The sequence below is a fragment of the Coturnix japonica genome, chromosome Z (genome assembly GCF_001577835.2).
Source record: "Coturnix japonica isolate 7356 chromosome Z, Coturnix japonica 2.1, whole genome shotgun sequence".
Taxonomy (NCBI): domain Eukaryota; kingdom Metazoa; phylum Chordata; class Aves; order Galliformes; family Phasianidae; genus Coturnix; species Coturnix japonica.
The window spans coordinates 40978791-41002172 of NC_029547.1; the positions used below are offsets into that span (position 1 = coordinate 40978791).

Genomic DNA, 23382 nt, shown 5'->3' on the forward strand with positions numbered 1-23382 from the left:
CCAACATAAGAATTCGTAGAGCAAAGGAACCCATAGATATGGGTATTTCCAACAAACGCTGCATACTGTGTGAACGTGTGTATCAGAAGATGTAACACAGTATCTGCACAATGGCTTGGGGAAATATCACTGGAGGAATGGAGGGATGATGCTGAGGATGATTCTGCAGTCATGAATCATTCAAAATATTATACTTGTGTTCACGCTGCCATTTTTAAGAGTGTGACTATTCACAGGAAATACTTCACCTCTTACACAAAACAATACATACACTTTTTTTAAGGTTTAAAGATGTAAGGAGAGAAGCATTAAACACTATAACAGGAATCACAATCATGGCTGTGCTTTTGTCATCTTCTTTTCAGAAAAAAATAGGTGCTGAAACCACCTATGGACCTATTCAACCTTCTAACTCTTATGCTGCCAAAACGAATGTTTAAAGAACATCTCTGATTTACATCTTGACCACCAAATTCTTCAACTGGTAAATTTATCAACTAGAGTATTAAAATTTAACATAATACATATCTTACTGACAGGAAGGAAAACCATGATTCTGAAAGTAGATTGTGCTCTAGGTAGAGAATGTCTTAAGAGAATATTTTCATAAGAAAAAGTTAGCATTTGTCATCATCAAACCATTTTTTGTGCTTCATTTAATTGAACTAAGAATGCTGCAAAACTAAGTTACTTGGAGACACCTTAAACACACAGAAGAGCCTGGTTGCAGGAAACTAATTTCAGTGTGTATGCTTATATGTATTTTCAAAGAGCCCTAATTCTGATGAACTACATGGAAATCTTCTAACTGCATTAGCAATAAGAGAAAAAAGGAACTAAGTAATAGGAACAAGACTAAAAATAATAGTAGAAAAAATGCCAAGAAAGGCTTTCAACAGAACAAACATCACATGCAGGAAGAGTATTTGAAAAACAAGATTAATCGATATTGTACTATTTGTATACGTACACAAATACACTGACAATAGACATACACAAGCTCAGAAGCTGTATGTTTCCTGCTATGCCTTAAAAAGGCATCCATCAGTGTATGACTATCCAGATCGAGCGAGTCAAAATGGGCTGTGCTGATCCCTTGAAGAACATTCTGTCAAATGAAGGATGCTCCTTACAGCCGATTGCCAGGAGTCCTACGTGTAGGTCACGAGAAAGGATATTCAATCTTCATTATGACAATAAATACAGTAAAATAATTTGGCCGCATTCGCATCCTCTAAGAACCATCACGGATTTCTGCAAAAGGAGCGTTCTGCTGGCAGTGACCTAATTACCGGAATAAAAGCTGCACCTCTGACAAAGAGAAAGAAAGGACTCACTGCTTCATACATTATTTATTAAGATTTCCCTCGGCATTCGGGTTAAATCTCGGACCCAAGCATCTCTTTGTGATGTTAAACCAACGTGCAAGAAGTCAGCGGCTCCTGGCTCCCCGCGGCTCGGCTCCCCGTGCAGCCTCCGCTCGGCACCGACAAAGCGGGGCCGCAATCGCCGCCCCCCGGCGGGAGCCACCCCGAGGCCTCTCGGCGGAGCGCAGCGGCTTTGTGCCGGTGGCGGGGCCGGCCCGGCTGCCAGCCGCCCGTCTCCTCGGATGCCGCCCGTCCCCCTTTCCTGCGGCACCGGCCCTTTTCTCCCTGCCCTGTTTTTCTCGCCACAAAAGCCGCGTTCTCCTCCCCGCCCGCCGCCTCCACCGCCTTGTCACCGCCGCGGAGAGGCACAGCCCGGAGCCGCCCGGCACTGCCGCCCGCACTTACCCCATGGCCGCGGCCGCCGCGCCTCCATCCCGCCGCCCGCTCCCGGCCCGGCCCGGCCGCCCCGCTCCGCCCGCGCCCAGCTGCTGCGCCAGCGCCGCGGCCGCTACGGCCCCGCCGGTCACGTGCTGCCCGGCGCGGCGGCGCGGCCAATGGCGGGGAGCGCTCCGAGGATGTGCCCGCCCCGCCCGCCGCCTCCGCGGGGAACAGCTGCGACCCGCCCCGACCGCCGCCCAACGCCGCCAGCAGGGCCGGGCCGCGGGGAGCGGGGCGGACGGGGCGGCCTCTACGGATCCACGGCAAGGGCACCTTCCCGCAGCGGGCCCGGCCCCGCCGCAGCGCTGCGTAACGCCGCTTTTGTTAGCGCCGCAACGCGGTGCCGGGCGGACGCACGCCTCGCTCGGCTGCAGATGCGCCGCTCGCCGCAGGCAGCACGCAGGAAGGAAGGCAGACTCTGCGGCCACCGCTGGCCCTTCTCCCAGCACAGGGCACTGCACGGCCCGCACTGCTGCTCAGCACACCGACCGCTCCACTCACGTAGCGCCGCACTCGTACCGCAGCCGGAGCCAACGCACCGGCGCGTACAGAGCCGCTCGATGTAGGGCACCGCACGCACAGCTGCTACGGCTGCCTCCGATCTGTGTGTGATGCCGTGAAATACCATTTTAATATGCGTTTCTGGTACGGTGCAGTCCCAGCCCCATAATTGACCAGCAGACTAAATATGCACACACTTAACTTGTAGTTAACTACAAGAACCAGGTCAGTGATAAATGCTCGGGAAAACATAAAATAAAAAAAAACACATAAGATAACCAAACGACTTGTGAAACGATGTTAGAACTTACTTCCAGAACTGATCTCCCTCCCAAGAGAAGAACGTAAAGGACTGATGAAGACAAAAGCCCTGCCCAACTGCAGAGGCAGCAGTGACTCTGCCAAACCTCAGGTCTTTGAATTCATAGTCCTTCACTTCCTTTACACAGATAACAGGTAATAAAAAGGATGCTCGTTTAAGAAAATGCAGCTCAATGCAGAAGACTGCTTTGTGGGGGAAAAATGCATTAAAGCCTTTTAATCCTCTAGAAGATGTGTTCTCAAATAAACCCATCAGCAGCACACTCCAGCTTCACAACAAACAGCACCTAACACATCACATTGGGAAAAGTGCAACTGTTTCTTAACAGGAGACGATGCCCTTCTTCCCTGTGGCATCCCACGTAAACTATGGGGTTCTCTATTTATGCAAGTGGACGCAGGAGTAGATTAGCTCATCAGAAACATGCATTCTCATACGCCTGAGGAAACTTCATTCTTATAACTTCTTTTATTTGTATGAAAGCAGCAGGCTTATGACACCTCACGGTTGGGACCGTGCAAAATAAAGCACTAAATTCCTGAGTATGAATGTAAGCAGTTGCACCACATACTTAAACCGCAACTTCCACTTCAGCTGTTTCTTCCTGGCTTATTTTTCCAGTGATAGAAGACAATAGCCCGCTCTCAAGAAAGGTGCTCTCTACCAGGTAACCTTCAGGACATATAACAATATAACATTATCTCATGTGCTGGTTTCAACATGGCATCACACAAAATCCTCTGACTTCATCAGCGTGATTAACTACAGAGATTCTGACAGGCGATAAAGCATTGTAAACAAAGTTAACAGGACAACATCCAAAGGAGTTTCAGACTACGTGATTTTTTGTTACCATTGCTATGTAAACCTTCAATTAATTACAGCAATGTCTGACATCCTGGTTTTTGATCTTTTGATCAGTTTCTCCTTACACTTGGATATACTAGAGACTGAGTTAGCAATTCCTCAGCTGTAACAAATTATCAAATCACTGGTAACAGGTCTCAAGCCTATAACCCAGACAGGCATTAGACCTAAAGCCAACTTACCATGATACATGTACCTCAGTTCTTCTTCAGAAAAGCCAAAAATGCTCCCAGTTGTTATTGTGTGTCTTTCTCTACACTAAAATCACTTAGGTCAGAGTGAGCATTACACTTCAATGTACACATCTCAACACTCATCAGTGGACAAGATGTTGCAATATAAGAAACAACTCACATACCAACAAGGTTCATCAAGAAATGCCTTTAAATCATGTCTGTAAATTTCAATCATGTTGCAGTTTATAACTAATCTCAATGTGCAAGTGCCAGAGAATAAATAGTTCTCAATGCTTTCATGTAAAATGCATACTGCAACCTAAAAACTAAGTTTGAGAAGTGGTAAGTGATTTTCACTGCTTCTTTCTAGGGTCCATAATTTGAATACTGAAGATGAAATGCTACATAATGGAACACATCCACACAGTACACACATCATACTGCACTTTCTGCAGCTCTGAAAAACTCATGATTCTTGGTCTGTGAAAAGACTCTTGTTCATCCTGGTGCTGGTTAGTCTGGTACTCCTCCGTCACCCAAGTCTGATTGCACCCCGTGCTGAAGAGAAATGTCAGATTCACTGCTCAGCATGAAGTCCTATATTTATTCATGGGAGAAGTAGAGCTTAAGCAGAAGCCCAGATTCTCTAATAGATTCTGCCAACATGACAGCTGAGCAGGAGACAAAGCCTTCCCTTCCTTCCTCACAATGATGTCTATTCTATTCTGATTCGTTTGAAAATGGCATCTTATAATTTACTTCCTGTGCACTTGACTCTGATACAAAATCCAACATTAAATGAAATTCAGCTTAGTATACAGCAATAATAATCTTCCTCATACTGTGTACTGCAGTTGTGCAGAAAACCAATATGCAACTAAACTAGTAAATGGACTCCATTCCATTTCAAAACTGATTTTTAATGTACGGTATTGGCACCTAACAGAACAGACACCAATAAAACAGCATTTGATTAGAAAAGTAAGGTTCCCAGAGAAAAAAAACGAAAGCTCTGAAAAAAATTATGCAGGGGAAAGTCTTGCAAATCCAAATGCACTACGAGGCATAAAGAACATATTGGTTTTCTCATTCTCTTGAAGATACCAGCGCCTGAAACCAAGACACATCAAGTGATACATGCTCAGTATAACTTCAAAGCCAATAAAAAGAACAAAATCTTTGCACTGGAAGCTATTAAATCCCAGAGGCATCAAGTTTTAGTGTCAAAAAATCATCAGCCCCGTTTCACCAGCTTAGAGTGCAATTCTTCATATTATTTTGAACTGGATCCCTGCACTGCACCTGGAAGAGCAAACAGCCAGGCAGGAGCTGAGCTCCAGAAGACCAATAAGCAATCTTTTCATAAAATACTTGATACATCTGTACACTGCTTTCAAATTCACCGCACGTGTATAAATCCAGTTTGAGACCAAAAATAATTTTAGCCATAAACTCAAACATTTTTTTTAAACATCCTTACTTGTCACCCAAATCTACTACCTGACACCAAACAGAAGCTCTCAGCAGACTGAGACCCACATGCTTCTGAAAACATAAAAGACATTCTCCCAAACATACACTTGCTTCATAAAAATCAAGACTATTATAACAGAAAATGCAGTAAGTCTTCTGGATTTAGACAGTTTAACTATAACTAGTCCTGTGTCTTTACAACCTCCCTCTTTCCAGCATACCCTCTTCCTTAGAAGCTTTCCACTGTTTCATATATTTAAAGCAATCGTTATCTCATTTTTATTGATATCTCATGCACAGCACTACTTCAGAGTCTGAGCACAGCGAGCAGGTGGGATAATGAGCTAAACTCTCCCTGTTGCCAGGCACTGTGGTTATTATTCACAAATGTGAAACGCAGCCTCACCAGTTTGAGATATCATCTTCAGAACTTCATTACTTATGGAAGTTTTACACACCAACTTAGATCAGTTTGCAACCTTTAGAAAGACAGTATAAGCAGACTTTATTAATAAAATACACTGAAAACACTTTACATCTGTTTAACATATTCAAATTTCACCTTAATACAGAACTTGATAAACTGTTATAGCAGCTGCTATAACCAAAGATCGCTTCCTTTATCTGCAGTTTAAAAACCACTGAAGCAGAACATGCTGTCTGCTTTTCACTGCTTGGAAACTGTGAAGGTGTTTTCACTTCTCACTGCTACACTAAAACTGAGCATTGTTCCTTGTGAGCTTTGTCCTTATCACATGACTGAGACCGGGAATGGTTCCTATACACACACAATTCTGATCCTCTCTCCTCTACCAACGTTATTTCTTGATGGTGTAGTGCTATCTTCCTACTTAGTCCATCAGGTTTCTTTGAGAAACACTGTATGCTATTTCCCCATACAAATGGTTTCTATATATCTGAAGAAAAAGGTTTCATAAGGATCAAGAAACTGTAGTACCATCTTTCTCATTAACATGCAGAAAAGAATGGAGAGAAAACCCTCTGTTCCTAATGTATCGTTACCATTCAAACCATGAGCACTCAACTTTTCCGACACTGGTCCTACAGAAACAGGCACAAAACTTCTGACCTGAATATGGAGAATTAGACAGTAAGCTGCTCTTGTAAGATTTTGTTATGCTAATGTACTAAAATTTCACTTCTGATTTTCAATAGTTCCTGAGCTTTGAGAAGATTCTTTCATAAAGTTCTGTCTTGCACAAGGTTATTTAACAACCAGAATGTCATATAACGTAGCATAAGTGGAATGAGAAAAGTAGAGAAATTTATTCCTCCTAATAATCTCATAAATAAGTGAGATTCACAGAAAGCTATCACCTATTCCTAAAATCCATTACTAGGTAACACTCTCTATTGTTTGCCAGTTCCTCAATTTGGAAATACTGTACTCTGGCGACATTTCCCACTCACACTTCCTTCTCAGTAATTCCATCTGCATGAAGGTTTCTTGTTGAAAATTAAAAAATAAACAAACAAGAAAACTCACAAAAAACAGCTTTAAGGAGAAATACTGCTTCATTTTGCCCATGAGTTAGATCCAGTAAGGTGTTTAGATCAATCTGTGATATTACAGTTTAAAGCACAGATACAGATTGGGCAGAGGCTGGCTTAAGAACAGCCCTGAGAAGGATATGGGAGCGTGAGTTGATGAGTCAATGTGAGCTGGCAATGTGCACTTGTAGACCAGAGGGCAAACACATCCTGGGTTGCATCAAGAGAAGTGTGACCAGCAGGTGAAAGGAGGTGATTCTGCCCCTCTACTCTGTTCTCATGAGACCCCACCTGGACTATTGCATTCAGTACTGGAAACCACAACACAAGAAGGACACTGAGGTGTTGGAGCAGGGCCAGCATAGGGGGGCAGAAAGATGATCAGAGAGCTGGAACACCTGCCTTACAAGGACAGGCTGAGAAAGGTGGAGCTCTCCTCAGAAGAGAAGGTTCTGGGGGTCATTATAGAGGCCTTCTGTACCCGAAGGTGATTACTCAGATGCTCTAAACATAGTACAGGAACAATAATGGAAGAGGTCTGTATAGCAAATAATAATACAAGCAAACTTGACCGTACACAGACACATTCCTCTACCTGAGGTGTAAAAGGTGTATTAAAAAGTGTGGCCAGCAGGACAAGGGAGGCAATCCTCCCTCTCTACTCCACCCTGATGAGGCAACATTTAGAACATTATGTCCAGCCCTGGGCTCCCCAGTTCAGACAAGACAGGCATCTCCTAGGACTGCAGCAGAGGACAACAAAGATGATAAAGGGCCTGGAACACACCCTGTGAGAGGAAAGGCAGAGTAACTTGGGTCTGCTCAGCCTTAGAAAAAGATGACTGACAAGGGATCTGACAAATGTTTATAAACATCTAAAGGGATGTGGGAAGCAAACAGATGAGGCCAGGCTCCTCTCAGTGGTGTACAGTGACAGGACAAGAAGTCATGGCCTAAAAGTTGAATGTAAGTACCACCATGCTAACATGTGGAAGAATTACTTTAGAGAAAGGCTTACGGAGTCGGAATACATCGCCTAGAGAAGTTGTGGAGTCACCTTCTACAGAAATATACACAACCCTTCTGGATGTCGACCTCTGCAACATACTGTAGGGCACCCTGCTTTAGCAAGGGGGTTTGACTCTAATCTCCTGAGGTCTCTTACAACCCCAATGATTCCATGATAAGGAACACCCATCAGGCTTTGTGTTTCATTTACTATGGTTTCCTCACCTTCTAATTAAGAATGCCACAGTATCCCTGTATTACATTTCTTCTGCTGCAGCTCTTTTCAAGTACGTAAAGTAGCTTACTGTATTTGTATTGTAATTACCACTTTTTATTCCAGCCACGCCTTGAGGTTTTTTCTTTCTTAGCAAGATGCAAGTTACCTTTCCAGCCTTCCCTCTATGTTTTTAGGCTCTTTCAACAGTAAGAAAGCACAGCATTCACGAGATCTCACTTCTAATAGACCTTAGAGTACAAATCTTTGCCAGCTTTTTTCTGTTCAAATATCAACAAAATGAGCTGTGTAACCTGGGCCTCAACTCAAAGACACCAGTAAAAAGTCAGATCAACACTCATCTCTTCCTCAGATGAAAGGCAACTCAGATGCTCAACACATATCTATAACACCTTCTCAAACATACTGCAGATACCTTCATTTTACTTAACACTAATAACCTGCATTATTTTACAAACATTTTTGTATAAGTGCAAATGCAGCAGTCCTTTACAAAGAGCTGTGTCAGCAACATAAAAGAAATGCAACAAGTAAAAACTGATGGTGCTTATTCAGTTCACTAAAAGGGTGGACTCTCGCAAAAATTTGGAGAAGACTGAAAGGTTTCTTGGTTTTCAGGTGTATTTTTTTTCCCCCACTAGCTGCAAGCCAGGAAATTATCATTTGTAATATGTTCAGAAAGTCCATATCACTTAGAAAAACATGAGTTGACTTTCAAGTTTGGTTTATTCTATGTCAACGATTTATGTACATGCCCATCTTCTCATTCCAAATCCTCAGAAAGCTGAAGATTTACTCAATTTCTGGAGCATCTGTAGTGCTGAATATATTCCATAAGGGAGTCCACATCTAGCATACCTCGAGGATTCCCTAGAGAAAATGTTTCACGATAAAATCTCTTCCCTAGCAGACATCCATTTTATTTCTCCTTTCTTCCCTAACTGGTCTCTAGAGCAGAAAAGGATTAAACATTTACAGAAAGATCAAGAATTTTGTATTTCCCCTTGTTTCACAGAGAGTGTCAGGCTGTGGGTCCGTCTTGACTTCACTACAGTGACCTTATGTGAACAAAACATCTTAGCATGCTCTGCTCTTAGCTGTAGCTCAGCTTTTGATTGTTACATTCTTACCCATGGCTGCACAGTCACCAGCTGCTCAGTAACAGATTCAAAGTCAGACCCTGTAGATGAAACTGAGTACACGCACAGAACAGCTACAGTGGCTGGAATTACATGACAGAGCAACATTTTTTACATCTAGCATTAGCCATAAGAAGATGGCATTCACATCTGCAAATGACAAATAGATGAATACATTTGCAAATGTATAATCAGAATCAGTTCCTAAGTATACTGAGGTTGACACGAGGTCACTACAAGGAGCACAGTGCTACATGGTTATTTGAGCTTCATAGGTAACCTGTGAGCATCCCCAAACTTCACACCACTCTGACAAATGGAAGCTCTGTCATGGCTGTTGGAATATTTACTTCTTCTCAGTCATCTTTTTCAGTCTCTCCTATGTTTGGTTTGAACCAGATGTTCTTAATGCAAGAGTTGATTTCTTGTAAGCACTCTGACATTTCAGCAGTAATAAATCAGTTAAAAATCTATTTAGCTGAAGGCCATCAACCTGCGCTATACCCAGGACATTGAAAAGGAGAAAAGGTCAACTTTTGTGGAATCCTCTAAGCAAAGACTTTTTACAAAGAGGTACACTAACCATCATTTTCCATGTTTGCAGACAAAAAAGTTTTAGCTATTAACTTCACCATAGGCATCTACAGGAAAAATTCTTAAAGACTCCTGTATCAAGAAAATACTGTGACAAAGTCTAGAAACACCACAGAGATCTTCCTCAGTCATAGCTCTTAATTGCAATGGAAAGGGAGTCCATTTTCTTTTCTTTTTTTTTCCCTTAGGACCTTCATCACTGGCTAAATTATACAGAGATAAGACTCTTGGGAAGCAGCACTCCTCCAGAATGGACATGATCTTATGTACTGCAAAGAATCCCAGAGGCACCTGGGCAGCACAAAGTTTTCTTGCTCACACCCACATAAATTGAGACTTAATTAAGACTTATGTGAGATTTTTGGTTTGTTTTTTTTTTTGTTTGTTTTTTTTGGAATGTTACTCTCTTCAGCTTATTTATTACATTAAGAAAAGCTTCCTTGGATAACTTGAGTTTCAGTCCCCTAGGGAACGGGCTGTGACACAATCCTTTAGGCACTGGCGGCACACTAAGCATCTTTTTCTTGTGCATAGCTTAGTGGATGTTTTTAAAACTGAAATCCACCACTTCATTTCAAAATGAGAGTTTATGGTGCTGGTGCATACAAGAGGGGACACTGTGGGTTGTTATGTTTATCTTTTAGAGTTCAAGTCTTTATTTCTGTAACACCAGTGAGGTTGAAAAACACATTTTTCAATCCCATATTCCGGGGGATTTTTTTAACGTAATACCCAAGAAGTCTAAAATCTTAGGACACTTTCTCCTTATAACAAAGGTTTAGCTCATTGAACAGTCAGAAAGGAACAAAAATTCAAGGTGGGATGCATGACTCAGTCTATTCAAATTCTGTCAATTCAGACAGACTACTCCATCCTGTACGTGATCCAGTTCAGTAGAAAAAAAACCCACAAAATTGAAATACTCATTAAACCTCTGGGCATACTGCTTCCAGAAGCAAGATTTATACATGCAACAGTAATGCTAAATGAGCTGTAATTTTACAACTCACAAAAAGCTAGCTTTTCTATAGCCCACTCTTCATCTTGTTAATCAATATGCTAGTTCAAAAGAGAAGGAAAAAAAAGGAAAACAGCAATCAACGCAGACTCTATTAAACATTTACTGTTACCCAAGTTATTTCATAAGTATTCTGGGGGAGGGGAGAATAAAAAAAAAAAATCAAGGGAAGAAGAAAAGAGCTGATGAGTATGCCTGAGTGCACATTTGAATGCTTCCCTTCTCCAGCCTGGACCCAGTACCACCAGTTACTCAGTTTAGATGATCAAGATAATGGAACTGCATGTGCATTAAATCTTAGAACCACACAATGCAATTTCAAAACTGAAGTGTATAATATTACAACTCTTGAAAGTCTCAGGCTAAAGTACCATATTGACTACAGCTCCATTTTCTATTTCAGATTCCAAACTCTATCGATATGTAAAGGAAAAGCTTTAAACACAACTACATTTAGAGAAGCACTCTCTATTGCTATGTGTACTAAAAGAACACTTCCCATTTTTTCCCCTAGCATATGTTCCCAGTACTTTGATCTTGAATAAAGGAAAAGTGTCTTCAAAGATTCCAAAGAAAGCTAAAACATTAACCTCAAACAGCTGAGATTCAAGGAAAACCACAATCAATAATTAGAACTTCCTCCTCAAAATGGTTTGCGAAGTTAACTTATACAGAATAGTTATCAAAGAGTAATAACTGTTCTAACACAGAATCCTCAACTAGAATTTATATTATTTCAATATAAGAAGTCAAATCAGTCCACTTTAAATTCAACTCATTATGAGTATTCCTGATTGAAGTTCAGTAACCATAAGATGTGTTATTTTACAAAAGTAGAAATTTCAAATGAAACATTACCATGGCGAATTTTGCACTGAGATCACAAGAATTTTAATCACTTTCCAATAGAATGGAAGGGGTTTATTTCTCAAGCTAATTACTCCAGGGAGCAGAACAAAGAAATCTTCACAGCAGATATTTGTTCTGACAAGGATGACATATCAGGAAAGATTGGATGTCATTGAAAAAAATCTCTTCTGTCACATGAAGAGTCCTTCTGCACTAACAGAACCGTCAGGAACTGAAATTTTCTTAAGACTATAGATGAACTGTGCCTCTTTCTCGCTTCCTACTTCTTTGACTTCCCTGAATTTTTTACTTCATCTTGTGACCAAACGTGTCATAAAAAAAAAAAAAAAAGAAGTGTAGCATTCATTGTATGATACTTATTCATCATGTGAGCAAACATGCAAGTGATTAAAGTCACCTGGATGAATGATGTGATTGGAATGCCCAGACAAGCACTCACTATACAGAAGGTAACACCTACACTTCAGTCACAGACTAAAGCATGACTACAACTATCAAGTTTAAGCACTTCCACAAAAGGCTGTACAGTATGAGTTCACTAAAAGACAAGTGAGCTACAAATGCAACGGCTTTCAAGTCTACCTCTGGCAGATACTGTCATGTACTTTAATTTACTTTGCATCTCCCAAAGAGAGAATGTTTCCATGAAGCACACTGTTAGCATTTGCCAAACTTACTCGTCAGCTTATACAGCTGAAGTCTAATGGCTGCGAGTAATGTTATTGCTTCAGACTGGAATAATGCCTCTAAGGATACGAGGTTTGCCTAACACTGGTTAATTCTGAGATCCCTGCAATAATTATAAAATAATTTGAAACATACAGAGCAGAAGCAAGAATGATAAAAAGCACTATCCATGTATGTTTATTGTACCATTGGTAATGAACATGAATTGAATAAAATTCTTCAAGCAGTGGAGGTGTATGCGAACTGCCTGCATGAACCATTGTCTTTGCAAAGAACAACCAACACTTGCAAGTCACAAGTCAGAAGTGAAGCAGCGAAAACCTCAGTAAACAAAGAACAAATTTGTGTGTTCCTATGCAGAACAGTTGACTTTAAAGGAAAGAATATAACAGCAGAAAGTTAATGCAAAGCTAGTCATTGTAACCAACATGCCAAAGGCAGATGCTTTTCCAATATTCTTCTAAAAAGTTAGACAGAACTTTGTAAACCATGCAAGTAATCTTAAAAATAATCAGCATAGCAAATTACCACCATGCTTTGCTGTCAACTATCTTCAAGTCTTCCTCGGTGCACACTACCACACAGACTCTTCGCTACCTTTGTACCATTGAAGGCCCTATTTCATTAGTAAAGAAAAGATCTGGACATCTTGCTTACAATAAAATTAAGAGAGAGACTTGGAATAGTATAAAGACAGTCATGCACTTTTTCATGCAAATAAAGCAATACACAAATCCACTGGTTTTAGAGGAAGACAAGGTCTCTTTCTCTATTCAATTCATTCTTTTCAGCTTCTAGCACTTGAAACATTTTTTGGAAAAGGCTTTATGAATCAAGTCTAGTTCTCAAGGTCTTAACAAAGACATTTAGACATTTAATTAACAAGCCATCACTTAGACTGGCATCTAAATCTTTTGTCAGAGACCTAATTCCATGCCAATTCAAACATCCTATTAGTCTTGTATTAACTAACTAGAACCCTCATAATATTCTGGCTACTGGATAGCACTCGCATATATTAGCACAATAGTGAGCAAAGTCTAACTGAATGCAAGGACAGATTTACTGTGTACACAGTAAATTTTAAAGGTTATTTCTAACATCCTAAAACAATATAATAACCACTTTTATTTATGAGCTGGTACTCAGGCATACTCTGTGTATCCTGGTGACCGGAAAGCAATCAGAATGACACCCAAGTGAAAACAAGATGTGATTCAATTAGAACTGTTTTGCTGATTCCAAACTGAGTTCCAGATCCTCAAAGTTCCTGGAGCTGATGCTGAACAAAATTTAGAGACTTACACAAGTGAATTTAGTACTACTATTCTATTTTGACATTACTATCCTAAGTCATAGTCAGAACACGGAATTTAAACTGATTAATATACATGACAATACATACAAAGAGATAACCTATATTTGGAACCAAAGGATAAAATGCAATAGCTGATATCTTTTTGAGCCTTCATTTCTAATTAAGACCTATGATTTCCACAGAAATCACAGTAGCAAAATCCAAAATGTAGAAAGTGTAAGAGCAAGGGGCAGGAACTCCTGATTTCTATTGTTGTAATTCTGGAAATTGTAACTTCACAGAAGTTCTAATCACCACTCTACTTGACTGGGCTAGAATGTTCCATGAAGGGGTCATGTTTGAACAGTTTAGACACTAGGGAACAAAATGAAAGAGGAGAGAATATGAAGACTGACAAAAAAAGCCAATTCAGTTTCGTGTTAAAAGTAACAATACAGAAGGAATGTGGTCATTCTGTTAGCCTCAGAACCTCACTTATCTCAGCACTACATACTGACATTGCCTTTTTGGTAATATTAAGTGCCAAATGGTGCCAATAATTTTGTCACTACAAGCACTCCTACTTCAAAACCGTAGATGAGGCTACTGATGCCAAAAGTAACTACAGTTTTCTTTTCTGTAGTCTAGATTATCATATATTGCACTTGCCAACAGCCAACAGTTTTTCCAAACTCATTTCACATCCAAGTCTCTCATGATTAATACAAATTAAGATGACTTTGCATGAGCCTCTGGTTTGCAAATTCTGTGAGGAACAGCTTAGAAAGAGCAGAGATTTTGAACACAGAACTTTTTGCACAGTAAGAAGCTGAAAAAAAAAATCTCTGTGAGAACGCAAGCATTTAATTCCAAAATCTCCATTATTCTAGGTATTTACAGTGTTTCCTTTGTGGAATGCCTAATTGAAATACTTACACCTGTTTCTTCCTCACACTTTAAAAAAAAAAGTTGTAGTTCAAAACAACATTAGCCTTGTACACTTCCTAATACAGTATCGAACAACCACATTTAGCCCTTTGACTTACATGCTTTATGCATCATAAATGGAAATTTTCTATTTCAGACTCCAAAGACAGATTAAAGAATTCCTCCCTGAAGCCAGCAATAAGTTGGATGAGGATTACCGTAGAATTCACAGGATATACATTTCTCATTAGGAATAGCTGTTAACTTTTCTATCTCATGAAAAATGAAGTGCCTATCTAGTCGATGCCTTCACTGAATAGCTAGAAGATGAAATAAGCAACATATTCACTAAAATAAGTAGACTGCAACATGATACAACAAAGATGAAATCATATGCTAGATCATGTAGGATATACTTTTTTTCTGAATAGGCAACAATACTGTGAAGACCATCACTTCCTCCAGCCTTTACAAAGCATTAAGACTTCTGACAATATTTCAAAGCTTTGGAACTAGAACTCAGCATTTTTATTTTATTTTTTACATGCAATTAGAAAGGGGGAAGAAGTGTTTTCAACTACATCGTCCAAAACGCATCTGACATTAGATGCATTTATTTTGAAAATACCTAACTACAGAAAAAAAATTAGTTTGACTAGCACAGACTGACAATGGCAGTATTACACTAAGATGTCAGCAACTTGAAACAAAGTAGAAGTTCTTCCCAAGTCTCACATTTGAGCCTAAGTCTATATGGACTGCACTATTGTGATCTGTCTCTATAATCACTGAATCACAGACTGGCTTGATGGAAAGGAACTCAGACATTACCTAGTTCCAACTCTTCTGCAATAGGCAGAGTTGCCAACCACTGGATCAGGCACTAGCTCCAACTGCTCAGTCCCATCCAGCCTGGTCTCAAACATCTCCAGCGTTGGGGCATCCACCGCTTCTCTTGGCAGCCTGTTCCAGTACCTCGCAGCACTCTGGGTGAAAAGCGTCCCTGATATTTAATCTAAATCTCCCATATTTCAGTTTAAAGCTGTTTGTCCTCCTCCACTATCACGGCGTAAAAAAAAATTGACTTCCTTCCTGTATTTCCTTTAAATATTGGAATTCCACAGTGATGCCTCCCCAGAGCCTCCATTCTCCAGACTTCCAGACTGAAGAAGCCCAGCTCCCTCAGTCTGTCTTCACGAGAGATTTGCTCCAGTACTCTGATCATCCTCGTGGCCCTCATAAGGACCCACTCAAAGAGCTCTACATTTTTCTCATGCGGAGGCCCCTGCCCAAGTAAATTCAGGCATTTTCATCAGACACTAGACACATACAATACAACTTAGTAAGAAAATGAAATTATTTGATCAAACTATTTTGCTTTGTCTTCTAAAGGTAAGACCTGATTCACAGTCTGAAGAATCTCACCCTATTTAAAAAATACACGAAGCAATAAAGGTAACTTTTGATGAAAGAAGGTCCATTTAACTCATCTGGAGCTTAGAAAAAATAAATGATTCTGCTTTCTAACAGAACATTTGCAAATACTTCATGACAGCAAGGAATGAAATGAACTATTTAATAAATTAGGCAATTCTGATTCCATTTTTTTTTTAAATAGAGAAACATTTTTAACATTTGAACTATCAGTGATAATTGAATGTTTCAGTGTTTCCATTATCATTTAAATTGAAGTTATTATAAAACACTATCTGGAGTCTTGATCACTACAGCAACTATTACAGTAACAAGTAAAACAATGGATTCTTACATAACTTAATTCCAGTTCCATTGAGTAAATATCAACATGATAAATTTATTTCCCAGGATATTCTTCACACGTTCTCAAACATACCCAAAGAAAGTTACAAGAACGTGTAGGTACACACTAGGGCATCCTAGAATTTGCATGTATCTTGTCAGTAATTTATATACAAAACAAACAGTTGATAAGGCTGAGGTAAAAAGGTTACTATATTCCTGCACAGAGAATCTATATACACACAAAAAGAGACATTTCATTATGTAGTCCTAACACAATAGCACATACTACTGCTCCTTAAGCTGTGCAACTTGTTCTTTGTGTCTATGCTGTGAAGTAGTAGTAACTAAAACTTAACCTGATCCTCTCCTCACATAAAAGCACTAAAATACAGGTACGGTTGTTGACTCACCTGAGCTTTTCAGTGCACCTGTTCTGTAGCACATTCCTCAGTCCCTTACTTCTAAGACATAACTGCTCTTACCATCAACAGTTTTCCCTATAATCTCCTTCATATACAGGCAAAACTGACATAAATAATATTAGTCACAAACTGCACAAACTTGACAAATCCATTCTGAGTATAAAGCTGCAAGATAAGACATGATAATCAAGAACTTTATACCCACAATGCTGCTCTAGCAGCTACTTAAAACAAACATGAGAACCATCATTACAATTGTTGAATTACGAAGAAGAAAAAAAACATTCTAATAGAGAAAGCCAAAGGTCATTACAAAGTGTTTATAACAAACTGTTGTAAAAATCCCAGCTCTGCAACAATAAAAATATTTCACTACATGCTGAGCTGCATTTCTTTTTTCTTTCTTTTTTTTTTTTTTTTTAAATATCCCTGGACTTTTAGGAAATAATTACAACACAAACTCAATCTCTCTAGTTTCATGCAATGTGAAGAGACAGGAATAATTCCATTGTCATAACATTTTGTTTCCATCAGAACGGTGCTTCTGCAAGGATAATTAAAGTAGCAACATGGGTAAATGGAGCAGCAGAGTTCTGAGTCCAAGTATGAAGTCTGTGTCCAGGCTTACCGTACTTTTGTCAAACAAAATGTAAATAAATAAAAGCCTGATGAGTAATTTTGACTAAGGCTACAAGAACACTCAAGATTACAACACAGTAATTTTCATTCTTTATTTTCACTAACACGTTTGAATCCCATTTGCTATATTTTTATTCAGACTAAGACTTCTCCATATTCCCACAAAGCAGTAAAGAAAAGTGCTACCATACAAGAAATCATGTTTCAAGAGGCAAACAAAAAACAGAACAGGAATCCACTTCAGTGCAGACAGTGACAGCTGTAAGTCTTATTCTGACATGCTTACTTAGAGATTCTAGTAATTTTATTAGACAGAAGTCACCACATTACTGAAACAGGGAGCTTCCCATATAAATGCAAGCTCTAGTAAAAACTGCTAGCAAAACAAGCCAGAGGGGATTGGGGGCAATATTTCTCATTTTTCAACTGAATTTCAATTAAAAAAGCTGAAATTCTTACTCCAAAAAACAGCTGCAAAACACAATCAGCTCATAAAACAATATAAAACTTCCAGCTAAAGCTTGCTGTGTAAGAACAATGAGTAAGAACAGGCACGTCTAAGGAATACAGTTGAGTTTCTGTACAAATTTTACGTATGTTAACTTGGAATTTTTCTGTATATATACGGTATGCAAACACCTTGCATATACAACATGACCACTTAAGAACAGTACTGCATAGCTCAAAACAGTTTATCAGCTGATGCCCTCTAAGAACAGCAGCAGTATGGGATCTCAGTAGCAAGTGTTTTAGAGAAGAGGAAAAGCTCATGTGATCCTGAAAATCTTCCTCAGCTAATAAAAGGAGAGCTAAGTCACACAATTCATCCATTCATTTCTTTTCACTCCTGTTACACAACAATGAGAAGTCCTAGATTTCTTCCAGTTCTCTCAACATGCCAGTTACTACAAGAAGGCCCATCTATTAACAGGCAAATTCAGTTTTGCAAATCTCAGCACCTTGCCGAATCTATTTAAAGCAACTAACACTTACAGCGTAAACTGCATAAATAAGCTTTTCATTTGTATCAAATTCCCAGAACAAGTGTGCAACTTGCAAGAAAAAATATCTCACAAACTGTCTTAAGTGATGCTTTACTGTCTCAGAGGAGTTCTACTACAGACTAAGAATAAAAACTTCACACTTTCTGAAGAAGTTACAGTGTTAAAAGGGACACCATCACTCATCTGACAAAAGCCTAAATAATTTTTATTCTGAATTACAAATAAGGTTTTTTCTTCTATCAATTTGTGACTCAAGTGCATCCAAGAAAAACAACACTACCTTTCATACACCTCAAAATTCTATCTGTGCCCAAAATCTTCATTATTTATCCTACCATTTCCATCAAAAAATCGAAATACTTTCTGGTCGAGTGCAACCAATTCAAAAGATACTCTCATTTAATTTCACTTCTCACCTTCTGAAAATCAGCACGGAGGTAAAGGGAAAATGAAGGCTCTCCACACTCAAGAACGTTCACGCTTCCAAAATTTCTCATTTCTCCTAGCTAATATTTAAACAATAACAAATGAAAATATTCACAGAATCCTACTAATCTTCAGTGACCCATTCGAATTGTTACATACTAGGCTGGCAATCATGGCAAGCAAGCATTAGCACTGATGTTAAAGACGGGGAGACAGTGAAACCTAACCTTATTTTTTTTTCCAACTGAAAAATACTATCCCCACTAAACATCAGAGGTCTATATTTTTCAGTATTTACTGCCTGATAACTTCATTCTCCAATTACACTGATACAGAAGTTGCAAGCTTTTAATTAAAACTGAATCACAATCAACCAGCAAGCAAAATTCAACAACAGCACACAAGCTCTTTTAACACTGTCCTAACAAACACAAGTTGTAGTCATAACTGAAGTTAATCAGAATCAAATTCTAACAGAATTAAGTATTAGATCATTAGAAGGAGAGTATGTGAAACGGGAATCAAAGCTAAGAGCATATTTAGTACAACTGACAGTGAGTGGATGGTGAAAATAACATGAATCTGAACAGCAAATTACTGGAAGACCTATCTGAAAATTAGTTACAACTTCTGGATTCCATTTCCAAGCTAAATACTTGCATACTCGCTTTCATGTTGCATTTTTATACTTACAGAGGATATTTCATTGAAAGCTAAACTCATAAAATAATCCTAGGATAGACCTCTTCCCTTCTCACATCATTCCAACAACCTCAGTGAAACATGAAAGGTTAGTGGTGTACATTATTCTCACCAAGTTATTTACCTACATAATTTCAATACACTCATCCATTGCTTACTCATTATACAAGTTACTAGAAAGGATACTGTGAAAACATGATAATCTGATACAAAGAAAAAATACATTGCTTTCTATTGTTCAAACAGCAATTCAAATATAAGGCCTAACCACAACAAAAAACTGAACCTCACATTGAGTTTCAGATGGAGTGAGGACAAAATTAATGGACTTCCACTGCACAATGCTATGGAATAATTTCTGTAGTTTACTTTGCAAGGTGAAATTATGAGATTCACACCACCCCTAAATCAGTGCTATGCTTTCACATGCCATTCCTGGTATTTCAGAACTTGCTACCATAAAATATTTCTAAAAGTGAGGCTTGCTAAAAGCAATTAATTTAACAATAATACTGATTTAAATTGAGTATCTAAAGCTTTGCACTCTGTGGCAGAGCACGTTGCTGATGGCAATGCAGTTTGATAATCTAAGAAACAGCAACTGTGACAATAGTTACTTGACAATATTTTGTGCAACAGATGCTCGTGCATCCAAACTGAATATACTTAAGCATGCACTTCATTGCATTTCTTAAGGCATGTTTTTATTCTCAATAGTATTTACTACTGCAATATTTAGAAATAAAATCATCAAGTATATTAACATTTGGATTTCCACAGTTCTGTCTTGTTTCTTTCATTATACCATTAAGTATAAAAACTTTTACCAAATAATCCATCTATGATTTCTTCTGGAATGCAATGCATTCAAGAAGCCCAAGTACTCACTACAGCAACATCTTTTTTTCTCATGGCAGAACTATTCTATAGTCTTCATCATTAATGCGGGAAAAGAAACATCAAGAAATATGAAACCACAATCTTAAGCAAAGTGGGTGTGCCAAAATGCCAAAAAAAAAGTCAGGATTCTGAACTTTGGAAAAGCAAAACTCTGTTAAAGGAATTACTGGATGACATTCCCTGGGAAGCTGTCCTTAGAGACAAAACAACAAAGCAGAGCAGGCAACTCTTTAAGGATACCTTTCTGAGCAAATAAAAGCTCCCCATCTCCCAGGTATAGGAAACCAAGCAGGAGAGGAAGGAAACTGTCATGTCTAAGGAAAGACCAGCTGGTCAAATTGAAGGAACATTAGTAGTGGAAGCAGGGATGAGCGGCCTGGGAAGGGGTGTGAAAAATAGAAAGGGATTCTACAGGTGGATCAAGAAATAAATGCTAAGGAGATTGTACCCCTCTGATAAATCGAGAAGGGACAAAGGGCAACAAGAGTCATAGAGAAGGCTGAGGAACTCTGCAGGTTCTTTGCCTCAGTCTTCACTGTCAGTCACACACTTCACACATCTCCAACCACTGAACAGCAAAGGTTAGGGGAGGAAAAACCCTTCCCCACTGTAACAGAAGAGCAAGTTTGTAACCACCTTATGAGACTAAATGTGTACAAGTCTACGGAGCCAGACTGCACTGTCGCAGGGTCCTGAAGGAACTGGATGACATTGCCAAGTCCCCATGGCAAGGGACTGAGACTGGGAGGTCTTGAAGGTGCCATCCAGTCCAAGCCATTCTATGACTCTTTGATCTCACAACATTTACTATAAGATGACTAATGATTCTTATGCGTTCAGAACCAGCACAGAGACAAATTTCTTCAAATCCAGTTTAAAAATACAAGATTACAGCACCTGAATAGGAAAAGTTCTTCTTCTCTTTCAATTAATTATCTAATTTTACTTGACTCTTACAAAAAGTTTAAGTTACAACCACTTGATAAAAAAAGCTTTCAAACTAGTGCTTCTCCACTGGAGAACAGAAAAAAAAACAACAAAAACAAACCATCTCTTGTTCACTTAGTAGCTGGAAAAGGTACTTATGTGGAATCCGCCTCTATAAAGTTTTAGTTTTTGAGGAGTTGATTTTCCAGGACAGCCTTACCAAAATGCTTGTCTTCACAGTCTACAAGTCACTGCTATCACACTGTTCATAATTATTAAGGGGGGCAGGACAAAAGCAAACAGATCATTACACAGTTGAGTAAATTTGCATCTCTACTTATCTATTACCCTGCAGTTACACTGTGAAGCTGACATTTACTCAAATCTGAATTGTTTGTCTCCACATTCAAAAACTTCTGAAACTACAAACATCAGCTGAGGTTAGAATGACTTCAGTAACTACGGTTTAGTCACACCTGAACAGACCCACCTCTCACCTACAAGTCTCTTCACATCTTGTTAAGAAAGGATGAAACTGAAAAAGCCCCCACACACCAAATGGTTTGGGATGGAAAAGACAGTGAAGCCCATCCAGCTCCAACTCCATGCTGTGGTCGGGGATGCCACTCAATAGATCAGTCTGCCCAGGGCCTCATCCAAGCCAGCTCTGAAAGCCTACAGGGGTGGGATATCCCCAGCCTCTCTAGGCAGCCTGTTCCAGGGCCTCACCATTCTTTAAGTAAGTAGTTTCCTCGTAAAATCTAACAAATGCTTTCCCTTTAAGGTTAAGGTTTAAAACCTTCATTCCTCGTCCTATCTGTCCATCTAAAAAGTCAGTCTTCATCCTGTTTGTAAGCTTCCTTCAAGTACTGGAAGGCCACAGGGAGGTCTCCCTGGAGCCTTCTCTTTGAAGTCAGACCAACCTAACAACTAGAGAAAGGTTTTTGCAGATTAAGGACTTCAAATCTTTCCAAGAAAGAGAGCTTATGGGCTCTTCCCCAGAACTAGTCAGTGGGTCTTGCTACCATTGCCTTCCTATTCCAGCAGCAAGACTCTGAATACTCTGGGGCAGAGTCTTGAGTCCAAAACCAAGAAGTGAAGTCACATCACACAACACTGCCGCCACTAACAACTTTGTTGCGTGACCGACAATCCACGACCAGACTTTTGAGTGCGAGAGGGACAACATCTAAGGGAGGCAGCAGGGGCGGCCCAGCTGGGCCACAAGCAAACAGCAGGAGGGGACGCGCGCCCTGGGGACGATCCCAGCAGCACTGTGGGTGCGGGGTGGTAGCGCTGCGGCCCATGGCAGCTCGGTACTCACCTGTCTGCCTCGCTCCGCCCGCCCGGCAGCGCCGCCGCGGCTCCTCGACGCGTCCCGCCGCGGCCCCACGGAGCGGACCCCCACGGGCGGCCTGAAGCGGCGGCCGAAGGGCGCGCATACGCGGGGCGGGCTCGGCGACCGCTCCCCTCTTCACCGGCGAGGGCCGGTCCCTGCCCCGTCTCCCCAGTTCCACATTCCTGCGGCGACCTACGGGCGGCCCCAGCTTTCTTCCCAAGCGCTGCACGGACCCAGCCCCCACAGGGCAGCTGTCTCCGTTGGGCGCGGGGCCCGCAGCCCCAGCTCGCAGCCGCCCGCCTCACTCGCTCCCCGGGACTGCACTCCTCGCCGCCATCTCGCCCGAGGGGAGAAGGCACCGCGCAGGCTCAGACCACGAAATCCCAGCTGCGGCAGCGACTCGCATGCGCGAAGGCGGGAGAGCACCCGCCCCCTCCGGACGGCACGCACCTGCCGGGGGCGCGGCCGGCAGCGGGAGGGGCTGAGGGAAACAACCAGGGAGGGGCTGTGTCCTAACAGCACCAGGCTGACGGTCTCCCATCCATCCAGTGCTGGTATTCAAGCAGCAGCTGCAGTGCTTCTGCTCTTACAGCTCCTCCCTGGACCCTGTGGCTGAGCACCTGCTGGACTGCTAGTGAAGAAATAAACTTTGCCTTCTACACCCTCTGCCTCCACGAAAGGGAGAGCAAGTGACTGTATCAAACTCCAGAGTTAATCTGTTTCATACGGGATAAAGAAGCGCAAGAGAAGTGAAAAGCAACAACTAGTTATGATTCTCAAGAGATCTGTCTGTAGCTGCTCTAAATGGTTCCATAAGGAAGCATACGCTAT

General features: G+C 40.6%; 1 protein-coding gene across 5 annotated transcripts in view; it reads right to left on the reverse strand.

Moving 5' to 3' along the window:
* The window catches only part of APC (APC regulator of WNT signaling pathway), a 91322-nt gene extending 68412 nt beyond the window's left edge, over window positions 1-22910 (reverse strand). For 4 of the 5 annotated variants that reach the window (XM_015849419.1, XM_015849417.1, XM_015849418.1 and 1 more), the window contains exon 1: window positions 1773-1828. The gene's annotated coding sequence lies outside the window, so the exon portion shown is untranslated. Of the gene's footprint in view, window positions 1-1772; window positions 1829-22536 lie in introns of those variants that run through there. The other variant, XM_015849416.2, reaches the window with a different exon arrangement.
* Between the last annotated feature and the right edge of the window lie 472 nt (window positions 22911-23382).